Raw genomic sequence first — 18,956 nt, 5'->3', positions numbered from 1 at the left:
TTGTGTATTTTCACATTGAGAATAGAAATGCGTGCATGTTAGATTGTACAATAAATGATAAAACAAAGCTATAGCTAAAAACAGATTGTGAAGAACTGCATCATGAAACTTTCAAGTATTTCTACAAATCTTTCTGCATTCCCATCACAACACGACACATCTTCACCAGGTGCTAGAAGGTCTCTCATTGCAGAGCTGGGAAGCCTCTAGTCTGTGTCAAAGCATCACACGCTCCCTGTCTTGTTGAATATTCTCACCGCTGGAGAGCATTCTGATTCTTTCCTACCGACAGTCCTAAAAACAAACAGCAAGCTCAATTTCGCTGCACTTTCAATTGATGCTGCAAAAGTACTGAGGTGGCCTTTTGTCAATAGCGTCGAGATAAACAGCACAATTTGAAAAATTGATCTATTCATGTATACTATAAAGAACCGTGATAATCACTTGTGCATTGCACAAATGAGCAGCATGCTCGTGTTGGCCACCTCTGCTCATTCACAGGAATGTAAATCCTGTCATGCAACGCAAGCCGTGACTGTTGATTGATTTTAGTTTAGACACCGACAGTCAGTGCAGGAGTACTCAGCAGCCTGTGGAGCCAATGAACTGTAGGAGACGACAGAAATGCAAATAATACAAATGTAAGCTTGTGTCATGTGTTTAATTAAAGCACATCTAAAGAGGATTTTGTGGATGTCTTTTAATATATGTGCAAAAACTGTTTATGTTCATTTGGTTTGAAATGAGCATAAGAGGTACGTAAGAGGTACGCAACAACAATTTTTGTTTAATGGAGAAATAGAAATTCATAGGATATTGAAATTAGTTATAGAAAATAAATATTTGCATGACTGTCGATGCAGCAATAAGAAAAACTGCAAAGCAGCAAAAGTACCACCTCACTGCTTGGACAGAAAATTAGCAGTCAGATGCCGTTTGTTGAATTCAGTTGATTAAAGGCAGCTAGAAGCAGAATAAATTTCATTCTATTATTTCACTGTTAAAAAATAAGAAACAACACAAATATAAAATAAACGTATTTCTCTTCAGAATATTAATGTAGATTTTTGTCTTTGTTGTTAGTTAGAGCTGAGTTATCCAAATGGTTCAAACAGCAGATCTGCATTCAATGTATTCTTTTGAAACAAACATAATTGTTGTTTTGTTTTGTAATTATGGTTGTGATCTGACTGCTAGAGCTTGTTTGGCAGGTACGGATGACAAAATTCATGCCATTATAGATTTAGTTCTCGATTAGCGAGTTAAGTATTACACCCACTGTCATTTACAAAAGAAAAAAACCTAATCAAGTATGGTTTGCTTGCAAGGTTGCTCAGAAAGAAACTCATTGTTTTCTAAAAAGAATATGGTTTCTGAGTTTAGGTTTTGAAAGTTCCAATGTAGCAATGAACACAATGCTTCCAAACCAATGTTCTTTGAACGGACGAGACTAAAGAAAATGTGTTATTTTTTAATAAAGAGCACCAGGGGTGGACAAAACTAAACTTGCCATCTTTGCATAAAGACCTCACCCTAACTGTAAAGCATGGTGGTGGAGACATGATCATATGGGTTTGTTAAGGAACTTTATGCTGGATTGTTCTGGAGATGAAGCTAAAAGTTGACCTGAGCTGGTCCAAACATTGATCTCAGAGACCATCAGCAAGTCTGTTACAGAACAAAGAAAAAGAAAATAATTAAAGTGTTGCAACGATCCAGTTTATGTCCAGATTTTAACCTGGACTATTACAGTGCCGTGAGAGACATTCAAAAGGAAAGCATTGAATTTCCATTACGCAGCGTTTTCTTACATAGACAGGCTGTGTGATAATATTTGACGTTTTTAATGTATTTTTCATGCATTTTATAATAAAACGATGGTGTAGCTTTACCCCATCGCAGAATCTACTAAGATTTATTTATAATTATGTACATAAAGATTCTCTGTTGTTTGAAGTGCTGCTGAGGAAAACAGAGACCATAAATAGCACAAAAGTGACAATATTAATTTTAAAATACTGTACAAGAAAGGAATACTCAAAACAGCCATGTCTGGATTATTTTTACATTTGTGGCCACAAAAAAAAACAAACATAAATGTGCGACTTAAAAGTAATTGCAGTAAAGTTTGGATATTTTTAAAGTCCACGCATTGAACAGAATAGCTATTTTTTGACTACCAGTCTGTCATGAGTATAACACAAGCTACACTTGGATTTGTCGCCTACACAGTTTTATTGCTAGGCAGCTGGATTGTGGTCTGACAGACAAGCTTCTTATTACCTCACTACATCACAGTGTTACTTGGAGTGTGCTGAAAACACACACAGACACGCACACATCCAGCATGGCAAAAGATTTATAAGAATTAGAAATAAAGTGAATAACAGAATAAAATTAAGTTGTCCAAATGTGTTCCTACCCCTTAAACCTTTCCACATATTGCCACATTAAAACTACAGAATATAGTTTTTATTGTATTATACTTTCGTTTTATTTGACAGACAGGAAAAGCAGAGCATAGTTTTGAAGTGGAAGGAAAATTATACAATAAAGTTTTTAACCAATAGAACTTTCAAAAGTCAACATTCATTTGTATTAATTCCCTGTGAGCGAATGCTTTGTAGAATCACCTTTTGTTGCAGTGACTGCTGTGAGTCTTTTGGGCATAGATTTGCACTTCTATAGACTGACTTTTTTACCCATTCTTTTTTTTTTTTTTGCAAAATACCTAAACATTTTAGACTGCATGGAGAATGTCTGTGAATGGCAACTCTCAAATCACAGACTGTCTATGGATTTCTGTCTGGCGGTAAAAACTGTTTTGTTTTTGCTAGAAGGTCATCCAACTCCTTTTCTTAAAGGTCAGATTTGTTGAATGTACAAGTTATCCTGCCAGTAGATTTGCCCATTGAGTTGTGGATCTGTGCAGCTCCCCCAAAGTTACCACAGGCCTCTCAGCTTTAGTTGTATTTTGATAGGTTTGAGGTTGGTCTTAATGATGCTGTTTGTTCACTAATGTTTTCTAAGAAACCTCTGAGAACTTTGCAAAACAGCTGCATTTATACTGAGATTCAACTACACACAAATGTACACAAATTTATAGTTTGATGACTTGTGAATACAATTATCCACGCCTGTTTTTTTTTTTTTTTGTTTTTTTTTAGGGTTATCAAAGTACATAATTTTTAAAATGATTTTCTGACTCAGCTATGTAATAATTTGTGTTGGTTTATAGAAATTCACAAAAATAAAGTTGACTTTCTGGATGTAACATGAGAACTGTAAAGAAGAAAAACATCAAGGAAATTAGGGCTGAAACGATGCCTCGAGTGATTCGAGTACCTCRATTATTAAAATTCCTCRAGGAAAATTGACCTGCCTCGAAGCTTCGTTAATTTATGTTTTATCATTTAGCGCACCGTGTTTCAGCCGGAACATTATTTGCGTTGAGCGGAGCTCTGACTTCCGCCTCTGAGTTGTTGACGGAAGCTACGTGTTAGCGGCATAATGTCCAATCTTCAAGTTCAGCCCGCGGGGATTTTACTGATTGGTGATAATTCCGGGTTTTCATTGTTTTTGTGGGATCCTTAAAATGACCGGCGCGATGCCAAGAGTTCAGCAGCCTTTCTGCTCCGGAGCTGCTGGTTGAACGGCGGGAAGAAGCTGAGGAGGATTTATACAGGTGAGCGGAGAGACTGAACATGGCGGGCGGCTGAGGGTTGATGCTTACAGGGTAAGAACAGCTTTACGGACGAACCGCACAATAAACTTATATCATCCCGGTCTGAACAAACGGGAGGCGGAACATGGCTGGTAGATGAGTTTCTGAACGGAGGAGCCRTAAATATCCCGTATTGCTCCCCCGGTCTACAAAAAAGTAACTGGTAGGGAAGCTCAAATGTGGAAAAAATAGACTGATGTTGATATCCGATAGTAACACTGGTGTTATGGAAGATTTACCAATATTTTATTTCATAATTGTTTTTATCCGATTACTCGATTAATCGTAAGAAAAATCTATAGATTACTCGATTACTAAAATAATCGTTTACAATAGCCCTAAAGGAAATAAATACTTTTGCAATGCCCCATATTGTGTATATATTCTGTGTGGAAAAACCGTGTTAGCCCAGAGGTGTGGCTTTATTATTTGACCCTACTCTTTTTTTTTTCAGGCTGGATGTAATGCTAGAGTTTGAACTTTGACCCCATTTTCCAGGCTACAGCTATGTCGAGTTGCAAAGCAAGAAAGTTCCCTCAGCTCCTTATTTTCTCCAATTGATCTTTCCATTCTTCAAGTTTGAAGTTTTGTGACCTCTTGCCGTACAGACTCGCTGCTTTCAGTTACGATGTCTGGGCCGTGGAGGGTGTGCGTGATTCCCAGCCAGGCTGTCATCTCGCTGCAGGGTTGTTATTGCTGTAGGTACAGTACAGCTCCTCTCAGCCTAGCTTCCCTAATGAAACAGCACACATCCAGACACTTCATGGCTTCTTTTTTTTTTTTTTTTTGCAAGGTGCAGCACAGATTCGCACGCTCGGCATCATCGCATTTCTTCCTCCCCTCTGGTACTGCTCCTCTTTTCTCTGAAAACCTTTCAGAGCAGTCACAATAACTACTCATCACAATAGATTTCCTTTTTGGCTGCTGGGCACAGAGCGAGTGGGAGGTTGTAAATAAAATACTAACTTTATGGTGTGTCTTTGATAATTTTTTTTTGTTAATGTAACAGGAAAAAGGTTTGTGCATGTGTTGGTGAGAGGGTTGTTTGGCACTTAAGGAGATGATCTGCTCTTTTTGTCAAATCACTGAGAAATCCCACACACAAGCAAATACAATGTTGTTTTCACATAGTGACGGGATCTCCCGAGTGCAGCATTTTAGCTCGCTGGATGGTGAACTCTGCGTAAAAGTTCTCACAATTAAGCATTGATTGTAGAGCCATTCATTCAGTACTAATGCAGAAGAGTATTTCTGCATCATGAGGCTCAGCTTCAGTACTCAACTGAGCTTTGTTACCAAAGTTTAACTGCCTCTGACAGATTGTGGAACAGAAAGCTATTACCATCATTTCACCTTCTCAAGGCTTTTTCAGAGTCACGGCAAAAGTAATATTCTTTCTTTCCATCCTGCCTTATCGTTGAAGCAGAAAGTTGCAGAGACGCTTCCACAATGATTCGTTTGTTTGAACCCAGCTCTGGGTCAAAGTGCTTCCTAATATATACATACTTTCATTAAGTACCCAGGTTCTGCCATTTCATTTTTTCCAGTTATTCCATAACCATATACAAACCATTTTTGTATTAAAGAAACCACTGAACATCAGTTGTTTTGTTGTAGTTACTAGTGCTAAAACCTCTATTATTCTCATTTTGCTTAGACAAAACATCACATAATTATGATATATTTGAACTCCAGAAATGGGACTGGCCTTTGCGGTGTTCTTTGTAAAACATTATTGCGAGCCTTATATATATATATCACACACAAAAAAAAAAGAAAAATGTTCACATTTGATCTCTCTCTAAACTTTCACCAGCATAATGACTTCCATGTGCAGATATGTTTTACAACTTGGAGGAAAATAGCTACGTCTTGGCATTTAATGCAGTGGTACTCTTTGGTTATTTGGCACACCGCACTTTTGCTCTGGGATGTTTGTGGGTTTTACAGAGCTGGAAACTCCAACATGGAAAAAGATCTGTTTCTGTGTCTGTATTTGCATGACCCTTTTCTACTAACCCTCACTGCATGTTGTCATGTTCTGGCTTCGTACCGAAACCCTCAGGCCTATAAATGACATACAAGCTCCATAAATACACTCATGCTTATTCCTGCAGTTTATTTGAACTTTAAGTTGACAGAGATGCAATTTCTCATTCATATGAATGTTTTATGAGCCAATAAACCTACACACAGAGCTACAGAGCAAAGAACCACATCTGACACTGACTTTCATACACTTAGTGCAGACATTCCCTCACAATTTCACCCTCTCAGGCCCAGACTTAAAAGTCATCTCTCCAGGCAGGGAGCTCATATGTTGACAGTTGAGCAGATCTGTCAAGAAGTCAAGTGTGTGTACTTATATGCACATCCATTTGTGAGTTTTGCATATTTCGTTCTTATTCTAGCATATAGAATGAATGCCTCAGCAGGGACATTGGGCAGGCGTTATTTAATCCTTATGTTTGTGGGCTTTGGCTGGATGCCATGCCACATTACCGCCCACGGAAAGCGGAACTTCAAAGTGGGTTTGGGGGCTTTTATTTATTTTTTCGTTCCCCAAGTGGAGCCACTGAATCTTCAGCCTGTTAAAATAAAAATAAAACTTTAGTTAAAGCACACATCCGCTTTGACTCCTAAAAACATCAGTTTGTTTATCTGAAAACCGAGAATGATTATTTTCAATGGAAGCGCACAACGGGAATCCACGCTGGGGTTCATATAAAATATGCCATTCACTGGATAAATGTGTCTACTGTTCACCATAAGACCACATGATTCTTCCAGCTGAGGGCAAAGTTAAACTTTTGTTGACAGTGTGGTTCTCTTTGCTATAATAAGATGTACAGCTTCACACTATATCAAATTGCTTTGTCATTGTAATATCATTGTATGCAAAATTGATGTTGTAAAGTACTCCTAGATGGTGACATTTTGTGGGCTGTTATGTTTCAAATGTAATTTTTTGCATACTGGAAATAGGCTTGGACAATTTATGAATATAAAGGCAATGGTTTCTAAACTATACCTGTACCTTCCCTGAGAGTATTTCTATGATTTAAAGTTAATTTATTTGGATTCCAGAAGAAATAGAGGGTTTTATTTGGTTATATGTGGCTTAGATTAAAATCTGATGTAATATTCTTGTTCTTCTGTTACCACTTATTGTACTTAAGCAGATTTTCTGCTTAAAAGTCAATAGTTCATCTATATAGGCACTGCTTCTGCCTCACACGTTGCTGCTAGGGCTACATTTTTTGGGTGACACAAAACTAAAGGAGCGTGAGCTTTTCCTCTCAGGTAAGAGTGACTTAAAACTAGAGATGGACAAGTCAGTATGTTTCTAGCTGAAACTGATTCTAAGTTTACTTTTACATATCACCTGCTGGTTCAGATTTTTACCAATTCAGATGTACATGTATTTTATCTATAACCTATAAAAGAGCAAATTTGCTGTAACCTCTCCAATAGAGGTTGTAGCTTTGATGACACAATTATTTTCAGTTGATGCATTAAAGCCCATCTGCGTCACTCCTTTCTGATTTTTATGTAACTGAAAACATACATGAAGTTGTGGGCTGATGTCTTTTTAGATAAAAAATGTTACATACTGTCCAAATAAATATGCAACATTGCAATCACAGTATTTCTTCATTTGCTGTCTTTACGGGAGCTAAACAACAATGTATGAAGTATTAATTTCTAAATGGTAGTCAGCAGATGTAAAGTGACGTATGTTCTCCCTTGAGATGAATCGTACAAAAATAAAATAATACTACATACTGATACCATGTGTGCTTAAAAATTCTGAGACTGATCGTATGGTTCCTCTGGCCTTCAACTGTAGGATTTAATCAAACTTGAAGTGCACTGATCGGGCTATTTTCAGCTGTAACTACAACTGTTCCTTTGTTTCTGTGCGTCTCCATGCATTGCATGGACTGCAGGATATGGGAAACACGAGGAAGATAAACAGAGGTGTGCTGTTTTCATCTGCACCACAATAGCTATATGACAGTGTGCCTTAATATTGAACAGGCATTCAGGGTGCTGGAACTCATAAGAAGAAGTGGCATCAAGCCAGGAAGCCATTGGTCACTGCTGAGTGAAATAAAGCAGAGATAATACAATGCAGAAGCAAAACGCTGGTTGCTACATTAGATATAATTCTTATTGACACTTGTTCAAACTTTGGACCAGACTCTTTGATATGTCACCTAAAAACTGTGAGTTAAATGTTAAATGATGTTACTGGTATGCAAAATGTAGTAAAGTGGGAGGCAGCTCAAGCTTGAACATTGTGCGACACTTTATCTCACAGGAAATATTCTGCAGAAAATTTAGTTGCCTGGTAATAATGTTCGGTGTGGTTGAGCTATATTTCGTTTTGGCTTTTGAAGGCCTAATTATACTGAAAGAGAAAGAGCTGTGGCCAATGCCAAGATAAGAAGTGGACATGCTCCTGTGAGCATGCAGACGGAGACATATTTTATATACATGAGTCCTAAAAGTAATCGTTAGTGAGAACCGCAGCTTCTTTAGTGTTATCTGGCAGAATGCAACACATTAACCATGTTGCATTTAATTGTTCTTTGAAGTTCACTTGAAGCATATGTGGTTAGGAGACATTAAGTGTTGCTCACAACTCTGACGTGTATCATAACAATAGACTGCAGTTGTCACACTTTAATTTATCATTTTAAATTCTGGTGGAAAAAAAAAAAATAATGTTTTGGAAAATATGTAAAGAACTAACTGCATTGCCTTATGAAAAGATTCTTCCATGAGTGACATTAGAGATTTTAGTCGCATTGTGGTCTCTGTAATCATTAGCTAACTTTGCTCTTTGCACACAACCTGAGACCCATTAAATGAATTACATTATATTGGTTTCTGTCAGTTACTTCCAGCATAGCAGCCTCTCAGATCAATTCCTTCTATTACCAGCCCCCTCTCAATCCTTCCAGTCTTTCGTCTCTCTTTGCTCCATATTTAACAGGATTGACCGAATGGCAAGCTCCATTTAGCAGACATGTCCAGGTCATTTAGTCTTGGAAATCTAGAAGAGAGCGGGTGCCTTTTTAAAATCCTCCTCTCTGTCTCCCTCACTGTCAGTCATTCCCCTTCTACTCCACTGCCTCGCCCTGCAGACTGCCGTTGTGTCTCAGCACCCTCTGCAGAAGCAGCTGTCATTAAGCCTCGGATTAAATGATTCACTTACCGGCCGCATGTTAATCCTTGATGTCACACTAACTCTCAAACACATTTTGTTGCCTCACGTGGGTGAAGGAAATTGAATTATGTCTGAATAATATTCAAGACAGATGCATGTATAAAGTGAAGCCTCGAGGTTTAAGCTGTTGAAGGGAATCGCGGCGAGAAAGCTGGCAGAATACTTTAAAAAAATTTAGCCATGTGTTTCGGTGCGAGCACATTAGATGGAGGTACTTGTCTAATGAGGTGATTGAGTGCCTCAGCTCACTGCCATCTGCTTGCAACAAAGTGGCTTTGAATTCAACAGATGAATATTAGTGCTTGTCACTTCTTGGCTCTCTTTGCCGCTTTACTTCTCTAGATGTCGGAGTGTAGTTTCCAAATTGATTTCATAATGCTTCATTTGGATTAATTGTTGGAGGAAAAGAACATTCTGGAGTGCAGTGTCTGGCAGAAGCAGCCGCACTGCTTCAAGTGTTTTACGTCTTGTCATGCTACATTCATGTTTTAGCTCTCACACGGGTAATATGTACTTCCCTGGTCTGCATTTATAGTTAACCCCCTTAACTCTGTTACCTTAGAAAATACTATTGAATAACTCAATGTGGAAATCATTAATTGAGAATTTTATTTAATTTATAAAACTTATTTGAAATGCTGTATTAATGTTTCAGTGATTATTTGGCTCGTCAGATGAACCCTAAAATCTGATTGGTTTATCTGTACAGCAACTAAAAACCAGACCTGTCACAATGTCTATTGCTGTGTTATTATTACCTATGAACTTTGGGTGACCTTGATGGATGAGACTAACTGATGTATTTTAATCAGTTAGGAATATGGAACTATAAAATAACTTGAAAGTGTTACACATTCTTTAACTTTTTTCTATTTAAACCATATTGTATTTAGTACACATGCTCAGTCGTTGTTTGTTTTACTGCTTCAACATGAGCTTTTTTTTAATGTGCCAGCCTGCACTGCTTCTGTTTTCTACGACGTCCCAAGGATATTATGTCAGTAAAGTCAGCATTTGGTGAGAATGAAATCCAATACAAACACAAAACAGACACTGAACACTGTTTTCTGCAAGGGGTAATCCAGATTTCATGTGTTTTTTTGTGTGTGTATTTGTGCACAGATGCTACAGTGGGCTGTGCTGCACCATGAGGGTTGTTTACTCGTGCTTCTTCCTGTACTTCAGCAGCATTTGCTGATGACACACTCCTGCCAGCATCACAGATGTGAACCCCGCTTAGAGATGCTGTGCTTTGATAAATCTTAAAGCACAAAACACTTAAAACATTTTTGCTTTCAGTACGACACTGAATTTTGCTCTTGCTCTTTATTTCTTACACACAAACATTTCTTGCTTGCCTTTTTCCGCTTGTCCAATCGGGTCAACGTGCCTTTGTTGTTTACGTATGTTGTTGAACAAATTGTTTACAAGTTCTGTAAAATCAAAAAAACGTATTACATGCATTTATCTACTAGCTTTTATCTGACACTTCTAAATCACGGGTCTCCAACCCCAGTCCTCAAGATCAACAATCTTGCTCCAACACACCTAATTCAAATGAATGACTTGTCACCAGGCCTTTGTCAAAATGAATGACATGCGGAAGAGGTAATTCAATCCTTTGATTCAGGTGTATTGAAATATGTTCTGCAGGACAGGAGAGCGTGAGTACTAGTGTTGGCTACCCCTCCCCGAAAGAATGTCTTGTGAAACTAATTTGCTACAGAGGTTTGTTCATTTTTAAAAAGTGTTCACTTGTGAGTAACATAATCTCTGTTTTATTGTAGCTATTCTGTGAAGACCAAGAAACACAGCAGAGAGGTTAGAGTAGAGGTTTTAGGGAGGTTTGTCGCAGGGTTAGGTAATAAAATAATATCTCACACTCTGAATACTGAACACTGTTCCACCCATCATCAAAAAAGTTCATGGAAAGGGTATTACGCAACCACAAACCAGCCAAGACAGGAACATTAAACTGACAGCGCAGGAAAGGAGAACATTCAGAGCATCCTAAAGTGTCATGGTAACTCTGGAGGAGCTGCTATTATTATCAGCTCACAGCTGAATTATGCAGTTTGCCACTCATCCACAAAGGCTGGATTTAAAGACTAAAAGGAAGAGTATTTTATTTCACCAAACGAAAATAAAGGACAAACCTAAAAGAAAACTTTTAGTGGCTACAAAAGTCATGAGACAAGGGTGAAGATTCACCTCAGAATAGGCTAAAAGATTTCAACATAGATCAAGAGAGATATTAGAATGGTTTTGATAAAAGCTTTGTGCCTCAGCACTCCTACCTTACAGCAAGAAGCTCCTGCTTTGACGGCTGTTCGGAACTTTTCTGCTTGGAATTAGCCTGTTACAGTTTCCAGGCCAAACACAATGTAATACATGCTTACCTAAAAAACACTTATAACAACTATTAACAACTATAAAACGCAGCAACAATTTTCATAGAATTTTCCTATGAATATTTTCTAAAAACCCACCAAATGTTGTGAAAAGAAAAGCAGCCAAAATTCTAATATCCTGCCCAAAGCTGTTTTCCTAGGCTAGTGTGTTCAAAAGAAGCCCAGTTGCCCAATTTGGCAACATTGCTTGGGTTTCATCCCAAAACATTCTTCTTCAAAAACATGCATGCTAAGATTAATGTTCACTCCAAACCAGTCACAGGTTTGGAGCAGTGAGTAGTTATGTGCATCTGTGACAATACCGAAGAGGAGCGTGCAAAAATATAAGCAACATTCTACAAACATTTATGAAGTTCCCTACAAAGTCCGACACATAAGCAATTACAGATAAATAATAATGAGATATTTTCCCTCCAAAATCATTTGTTGTTGGTTGAAAATACATAGACGTTTGGAGTTGTTATTTGATAAAAGAGAAAAAAGTGCAAGGGGTAGGAATCTCAAAAGTTTCCAATTTAGATTGGCATAACATCTCAATTGTAATTATATAAATTAAGGGGGGCTTTTTGAACTGCTTTATTTGTATGGAAAAACTTACACGTCTTCTGCACAGATCAGTATAACTACTAACTAAATTTTAAATTTACTCCGACAAGATCCTCTGTTCTTCTGTTCATTTATTTTGCTGCAGAGGAACAAACAAGGCATGAATGCTTTAGATGAATTTCAGATTTGCAAAAGCAAAAACAGGGTACAAATGACATTACTGATATATATTCCCATACTTCTGCTTGAACAGTTAACGCCATTTATCGACCAGGTTGGATAAGGCCTTTGCTGCAAGGTAGCAGCTGGTCAATATTACATGGCTTGTCCCACACACAGATAATTGCTTTTCACCGCTGTTTTCTGTTTAACTTACTGAAAAGCTAAGATAAAGTGGAAGTGCAGATGCTGTGATTATTTGTTCTCTGGTGACCACTTTTATAAGCACACAGGAACTCATATGCACCATCTCTGGTGCCAACTTTTTATGAGATAATGACTGCAATATATCAAAATTGGACAGAGAGCGCACTATCACCAGTGCACTGCTTACAATCAGGTTTCTCTTCAGGTTCTCCCAAGAGTCTATCTGAACAAGCATGCATAGTAGGAAATATATTCCAAGCCTACCCTATTTCTATCCAGCGATATGTCCGACATATATATGTGTATGACCCTGTGTTTGTGGAAATTGTGCTTATAAACGAGGTGCTATGGATACAGTGTTTCATGATAAAACCCTGAAATACAATGAACTCAAAGAGCCAAACACTTAATAACGCCACACAAGATCAACACATTTCAGCTCCCTGCAGACGACAGTGCAGCTGGATATATCATTTAGAAGAAAAAGATTGATGAGATGCGATGTGTCATTCAAAGTTTGGGTCTTAACGTAAATAAAAGAAACCTTTAACTGTGAAGTTACCAGCAAAGTCAGACCTGTCCTTGCTTTGTGTAACTGAGGTGCAAACCTACCCGGAAGCAAAAGTTTGGCTTTAATTCACCAGGAGTTACAAGTGAGCTAAATGTACTGTCACCATTCTGGTTAACTTTTTAAAGATCTGAAATCTACTGCCATTAGATGAAAACTGCAGCGTATGAAGTTAGAGGTGTATGAAGAGTTATGCTCTGCAAGTGCTTTTTTATCTTCCACCGTGTGAATGGATTACATGTGACAAGTTGAGAACGCCTAAAGCAGAAGAGATTTGAAGTCTTTTTCTAAAATATTTCATGACATTGCAACCCATTTTCCATCATTTCTCCATTGTTTCTTTTTTTAGGGTTGAAAGTGCTTTTGCCCTCAATTTGTGGCCCACAGGCTATGTCAGCCATTTCTATTCCATTTCTTCTTTGTTTGATATCTAATGGATTCTTGTTTGATTTTGTCTACTCTACAGAGTTTTGGAGAAACCAACTTTCTCACCATAACATAGTTTTCCCCGAAAACAACTTAATTTTTTTTATACTTTGAGTTTTAGCAGTGAGCATTCCCTTCCTGTTTGAGCTTAAAGCTGCAGTGGGTCTGTGATTTTTAAAAAATTTTTATAAAAAGATGCTTTTCACATGTTTTCTAAAACTTATGATGTCCTGATAGTATAATTTGAGACAGATGATCTGTGAAAAAATGGATCTCCTCTTCCTCCTCCTTGTGGTCCTGCAGCCATGAACAGAAATATGAATAATAATAAAGGCTCAAGAGTGCCTGTATTTAGGTTTTGGTGCACAAATGACCATTACCTTTAAATTTGACTGATTCTGCTTTACTCCCACTGGTTAGTGGAAATCATCCTTATTTAATTGTCTTTTGTAGAATTTCTTTAAAAGGCATTTTATAAACATCTGTGTCCAATATCTGGCAGTAATTAGTTTGATGAATAGAAATACAACACAATTTATTGCTGACATGTCTTTTCACACTTGTTAATAAATCCCTTCAGATGCTGTATGTTGAATCTTCTGGGAGCTCTTTTTCCATTGGTAAAAGCTGTTTTGTCAATATCCCCATTGTGTCTTGAAGACAGCTACTTTATCTTACTTGCCACAATTCTTAAGTTTATCTATTTTTCTTAAGACAAAATAAAGCAGGTGGACTTAAATCTTCTGTTAGTACTTTTTACCCCCACAGATTCTCACTTTCATTTTGGCCTTTGTCTTTGTCTTGTTGACATCCCTAGAGGCACAGTTTTCAGCACACAAATGAGGCAACTAAACTTTGAGAGAGAACTAAAAAAAAAAAAAAACACTTAAAGTCAACTTAAATAAACGTAAATGGTTGCAGTAATCAGTGTGTTTGGCTGGCAGCAGAGTGAGAAACTCCGAACAAGGTTACTTCAAATTGGATAAAAAAAATTATTTCCCATTTACTTACAAGACCATTTTGTTCACTGTGATGCTAAGATGTATACAAGGCAACTTACTTGAATATTTTCAAAATATAAACTATAAACACAACAAACAACAAACATGGCCAAACATTTTGCACAAAGTCAGCAATAGATACACAAAGTAGTTTAATGTTGGCAGTGGATAGAATTTTCATGATAAAATAACATTGAGCAAAAAAAACAAAAAAAAAACAATACCTAACATAATCAAAGTAGTTAGAGCAAAATGACATGTATTTTTTTTATATTAATGTTTTATTATTAATATCCGTTTGACGTTTATATTTTTTCTTTGAATTTTGATGGAGCAAAAATCTTAATGAGGGTGAGACAGTAAAGTCAAGTGTGTTGATGTACTTCTTTTAAAAACAGAATTATGGAAGATGAATGGCTACTTAAGTAATTATCTGCTTAAATGCTTAACAGTGCTGAACTAAAAGTACTTTAATATGGAGAATAATCATAAATTCTTCCTATTCTTTTCATTGCTAATTACGGTAAGCCGCCTGAAAAATTGGAGTGTGCTGTTTATTTCACGACAGGCTTTGCTTGCTCCATTTCCAAACATTACCTTAAAATAAGATGCCTGGTCGTTCTTTTGTGGCGAAGAAATCGGTATATGTTTCTAATAGCAAATTGCACAAGTTGAGTACAGGAGGACTGTATCTGCTGACTGACGCACCAAAACACACGGTGCAGCAGAGTGGGAATTTTATTCTACATCGTACGCATGAAACCAGATTCAACTAATCTTGGTTTGGCACAGTGCATTGTCATTGATAATTTGAACAGCAGATATGCTACAAAATAACTGAGAAATGTACTACACCTTGAAATGAGAAACTGCTTCTCGACAAGGATGAATAAAAAAAAAGAAAAGAACAACTATACAAGTAAGTATGTGTAGATATGTATTAAGGCATTTAAAAATATTTTGAAGTAACTTATTCACATGCGTATGTCATACAGATTTTTTTGGGAAGTCAATTAATAAAATAACATTTTTCAGTTAAAAGATGACAGACGGTTCTTGCACACAAGCCTTTTAGTAAAAAACTAAGTGATACTCATTTCATGCAGTTCCATCATTTCTCGTGAGGCATCAAGTTTGCAAGTGTGAACATCAGACTACCCACACATAGTGACACACTTAGAGGCACATATGGCTGGAACATCTCAGATTAAAAATGACCCAGGGATCAACATATGCTGTTGGTGTTGTGTCTCAGTTCCCCCTCTCAATGCTCTTATATCCCACACTGAAACCAGCAACATGCAGAGACTACGCTCTGGAATTTTGGAGATGTTGTAGGCAGTAGCTAGTTTTCTGAGGATTTGTGTTGAAATGTACAAGTTTTACATTTAAAAATCTACAGTACATGGAAATAATATGTGGTGTTTAAGTGCTATGCAACACTTTTTTGTTTGTGCTCATTAGAATATGTTTTGGTATAAACAAAAAAGGCCTAACATTACTGTTTTTACAAGTACACTTTGGCACTGAAATTATACAATATTAATTTCTTTTCACAAGCGAATATCAAGTTTTTTTTTTATGATAGCTTAAAATCATGTTTAAAATAATAAGTATGTAAGGACCTCATTTGAGGTGAAAATAACACACAAAGGAAGTAAAAGGGCTTATTTAATGACACCGGTTGTACTCGTTGAGCAGGCAAGGTCTTTATAAATTAGTTTTTTGATCAATTTATTTCTATCCAAACATCTTTTCTGAGCAAGAAAATTGTGCTCAATTATGCCATTTTGCATGCATACTGACCTAAGCAATGTTGGTTGGACAAAAGTCTTCTTTCTACCAGTATCTGATGCACAGTGGTAGAGTGGTGGAAAAAGTCTTGTGAATCATTTTTGGTAGTCCTTGTACTGGATGCCAAGCTTAAAATCTCCTACTTACCTTCCCCCCTCACTATTGGTTGACAACCCACGCTAAATACCCTAATCGGACAACAGTTATGAAATCAATACTACACTTTTGCAAACAAATCAAGTTCTCTTAGGAAACCCAATTGTATATTGAACATGTTTTCTAAAGTATTCTCAGTTGGCATAGCCAGGCATGGCACAGTGAATTTGAAGTGGTAATTTTCACAGCACTGCATGATTTATGGGATTTTAAGTGACTTTCAATTTGCAGGTAATGATAAAGTTATAGTGAGGAAGTCAGGCCCTTGTTCATTTTTATCTGAACCCAGCTCTCACAAAAGTCAGTCGTGTTTGATGGGAAGACCTGAGACGACATTTGAGAAACATTCATTACAAAAACAGATAATGTGACTCAGCTTAATTTTTTTATTTTTTTTTCCTTACTTCTCCTGCTACTAAAACCTTTCAAAGCATGTTTCTAAAGGATGTGCAACCATCCTTGTATGTCAGCTGCAATACCTCTCTCCAGTTTTCTTATATTCTGTTTCTGTCAGCAGCTCTGTTTGCGCAGGTGAGACGGAATCCTTCATTTCTGCAGGAAACCTTATGTACTTTCAGGGTCTGCCTGTGACTTTCATTTTTATGAGGCCTTTAGTCAAGCACACAAGCTGTCATCATCTGGCTCTTATATCATCCCAGTGTAATGCTTTAAGTAAACGATTTTGCAAAATAAGCTGGTGAAATAAAATGGAAAGCTGCTTCAACTGATTAGGGAATCATAGTGTCACTACTTCTTTTGCATACTCTCCCAGGGTGTAATGGAAATCTGCTTTGCTGAAAGCTGTTGCTTCATGTGCAGATTCACAGTATTCTTCATTATTACACACTACATCTACTGAGGAACTCTAACCGAACCTTCACTTCTACAGATAATAAACACATCATCCTACATCAAGTCTGGGAGTGCAATAATTTCTGTTTGAGATTCGACACAGCAATGACGTTCAGAGGTTGCATCATCTGCTCCCGTTTCAGTTTGGTCTATTAGCTGAAAAGTCGGGAAGTTTTTCAACCAGGTTCTATGCTTACACCTCCCTTTCACGCTATTCTGAAAGTAAGGTGTCATTTGTAATTGGGAATACAAACTAAAGTGATGCACATTTTGTGGTTTAATGATTAACTATATAAAATTCTGGATAGAAGTTCAGGAAGACTTCAATATGAATTCCATATGAATTTTTCTAGGGTAAAATATTTGTACAACAAATAACTTTAAAAAAGATGTTTTTTATGAGCTAGAAATGGATTCATGAGTTTATGTAGTCCTTACAGACCCAAAATCCCACAAACTAGTTCAAATACATAGATGTAGTAATATTTCACTTGCAACCCTGGAAAATGTCCGTTGACCAGGCCAGAGGGAGGAAGATAGATAAGAAGCAGCTTATGTACTTATTTCACTATTTTATATTGTTTTTTGTTATGATGAATTAGCAAATTATAAACTGAAATAAGTGTTGTAAACCTTGTTCTGTCAGAATGTAGTTTATAGGGTCTGTTTTACATGAAGGAAATAAAAGATGATGGATCATAATCTATGCTTCATCCTGCACTATTTAACTTGCATCATACAGTTTTATTGCTCAGTGACTTATTTTGGGGTCTTATCATTGCAAGATAAGACCCCAAAACCATATTTAAAATCAGCATTCGAGATTGAACAGGTTAGGTTTCAGACTTAGTCGTCATAATGTTTTTGAAGTGCCTCGTTTTCCAGACACCAAAAAACGTTTGGGTTTTTTAAGGACTTGGACTGTTTTTAGGAGCAGTAGAGACCCAAATGAAAGTATACAAATATACAAAAGTGAATTTTGCACTTTGTATAAAACCTTTTGAAGATTATTTTTACACTTTTCTGGAAGAAGCAGCCAGCTGTTTAAAAACATAAAACTGTTATTCATCTTTTTGGCTTATCTTTATGAAATTAAATTAGGTGTATTCACAGTAATTTGTCAATGGTACACAATGTGTGGTATCTATTTGAAAAAGCTCGATAAGAATAGTTTTGGCTCCAGAAAAGGTCAAACAGTCGAGTGCTCCACAATATACTTTAATTCTGGTTATTTTCCAAAGTGTCTTTATCGATTTGCAGTCTCTCCATTGTATCATAAAACAAAAAGAGAAAAATCCAGGCAATCTAAGTCCCTGATCTAATGAAAACATTTTTTTATCTTTAATGTTTTGTAGTTTCACATTTTAGCAACTTTATCAAATTGCTAATTTAATACAAATTTCTAACACCAAAAAAAGAAAGAAAAATGTTTCCTTTTTTAAAGGTTACGGACATGACTCATTATTTGTCGCAATCTGTGGCATAGTTTAAAATATTTAGCTTTGTTAATTTACAAAATAGAAAGTTTAGTAAATCAGTATTCCTCACTTCCTCAGCCGAGAAAGAAAAAGTGAAACAAATATATAATTATTGGTGTTCAGTTCCAGTCAGGAATGTAATTTTGGTTTTGAAATTATTTCTTATTTGAACTAATCAGTGGGGTTTGAATTCCCGCTCTGTCAGTCTCAGTCGTTGTGTCTTTGGGCAAGACAGTTAACCTGCCCTGCCTGCTGGTCAGAGGGCCTGGTGGCGCTGGTGCATGGCAGCCTCTCCTCTGTCAGCCTACCCCAGGGCAGCTGTTGCTACAATCCAGTAGCTTGCCACCATCAGCGTGTGAGTGTGAGTGTGTGTGCATGTTTGTGTGTGTGTGTGAATG

The 18,956-nt window shown here is 37.0% G+C and overlaps 1 protein-coding gene across 2 annotated transcripts in view; it reads left to right on the top strand.

Moving 5' to 3' along the window:
- The window catches only part of mmp17a (matrix metallopeptidase 17a), a 104,363-nt gene that overhangs the window by 23,842 nt on the left and 61,565 nt on the right, over positions 1-18,956 (top strand). The window lies entirely within an intron of this gene.

Source organism: Poecilia reticulata, linkage group LG12 (genome assembly GCF_000633615.1).
Source record: "Poecilia reticulata strain Guanapo linkage group LG12, Guppy_female_1.0+MT, whole genome shotgun sequence".
Classification (NCBI taxonomy): domain Eukaryota; kingdom Metazoa; phylum Chordata; class Actinopteri; order Cyprinodontiformes; family Poeciliidae; genus Poecilia; species Poecilia reticulata.
This window is presented reverse-complemented; position numbering and strand designations above follow the sequence as displayed.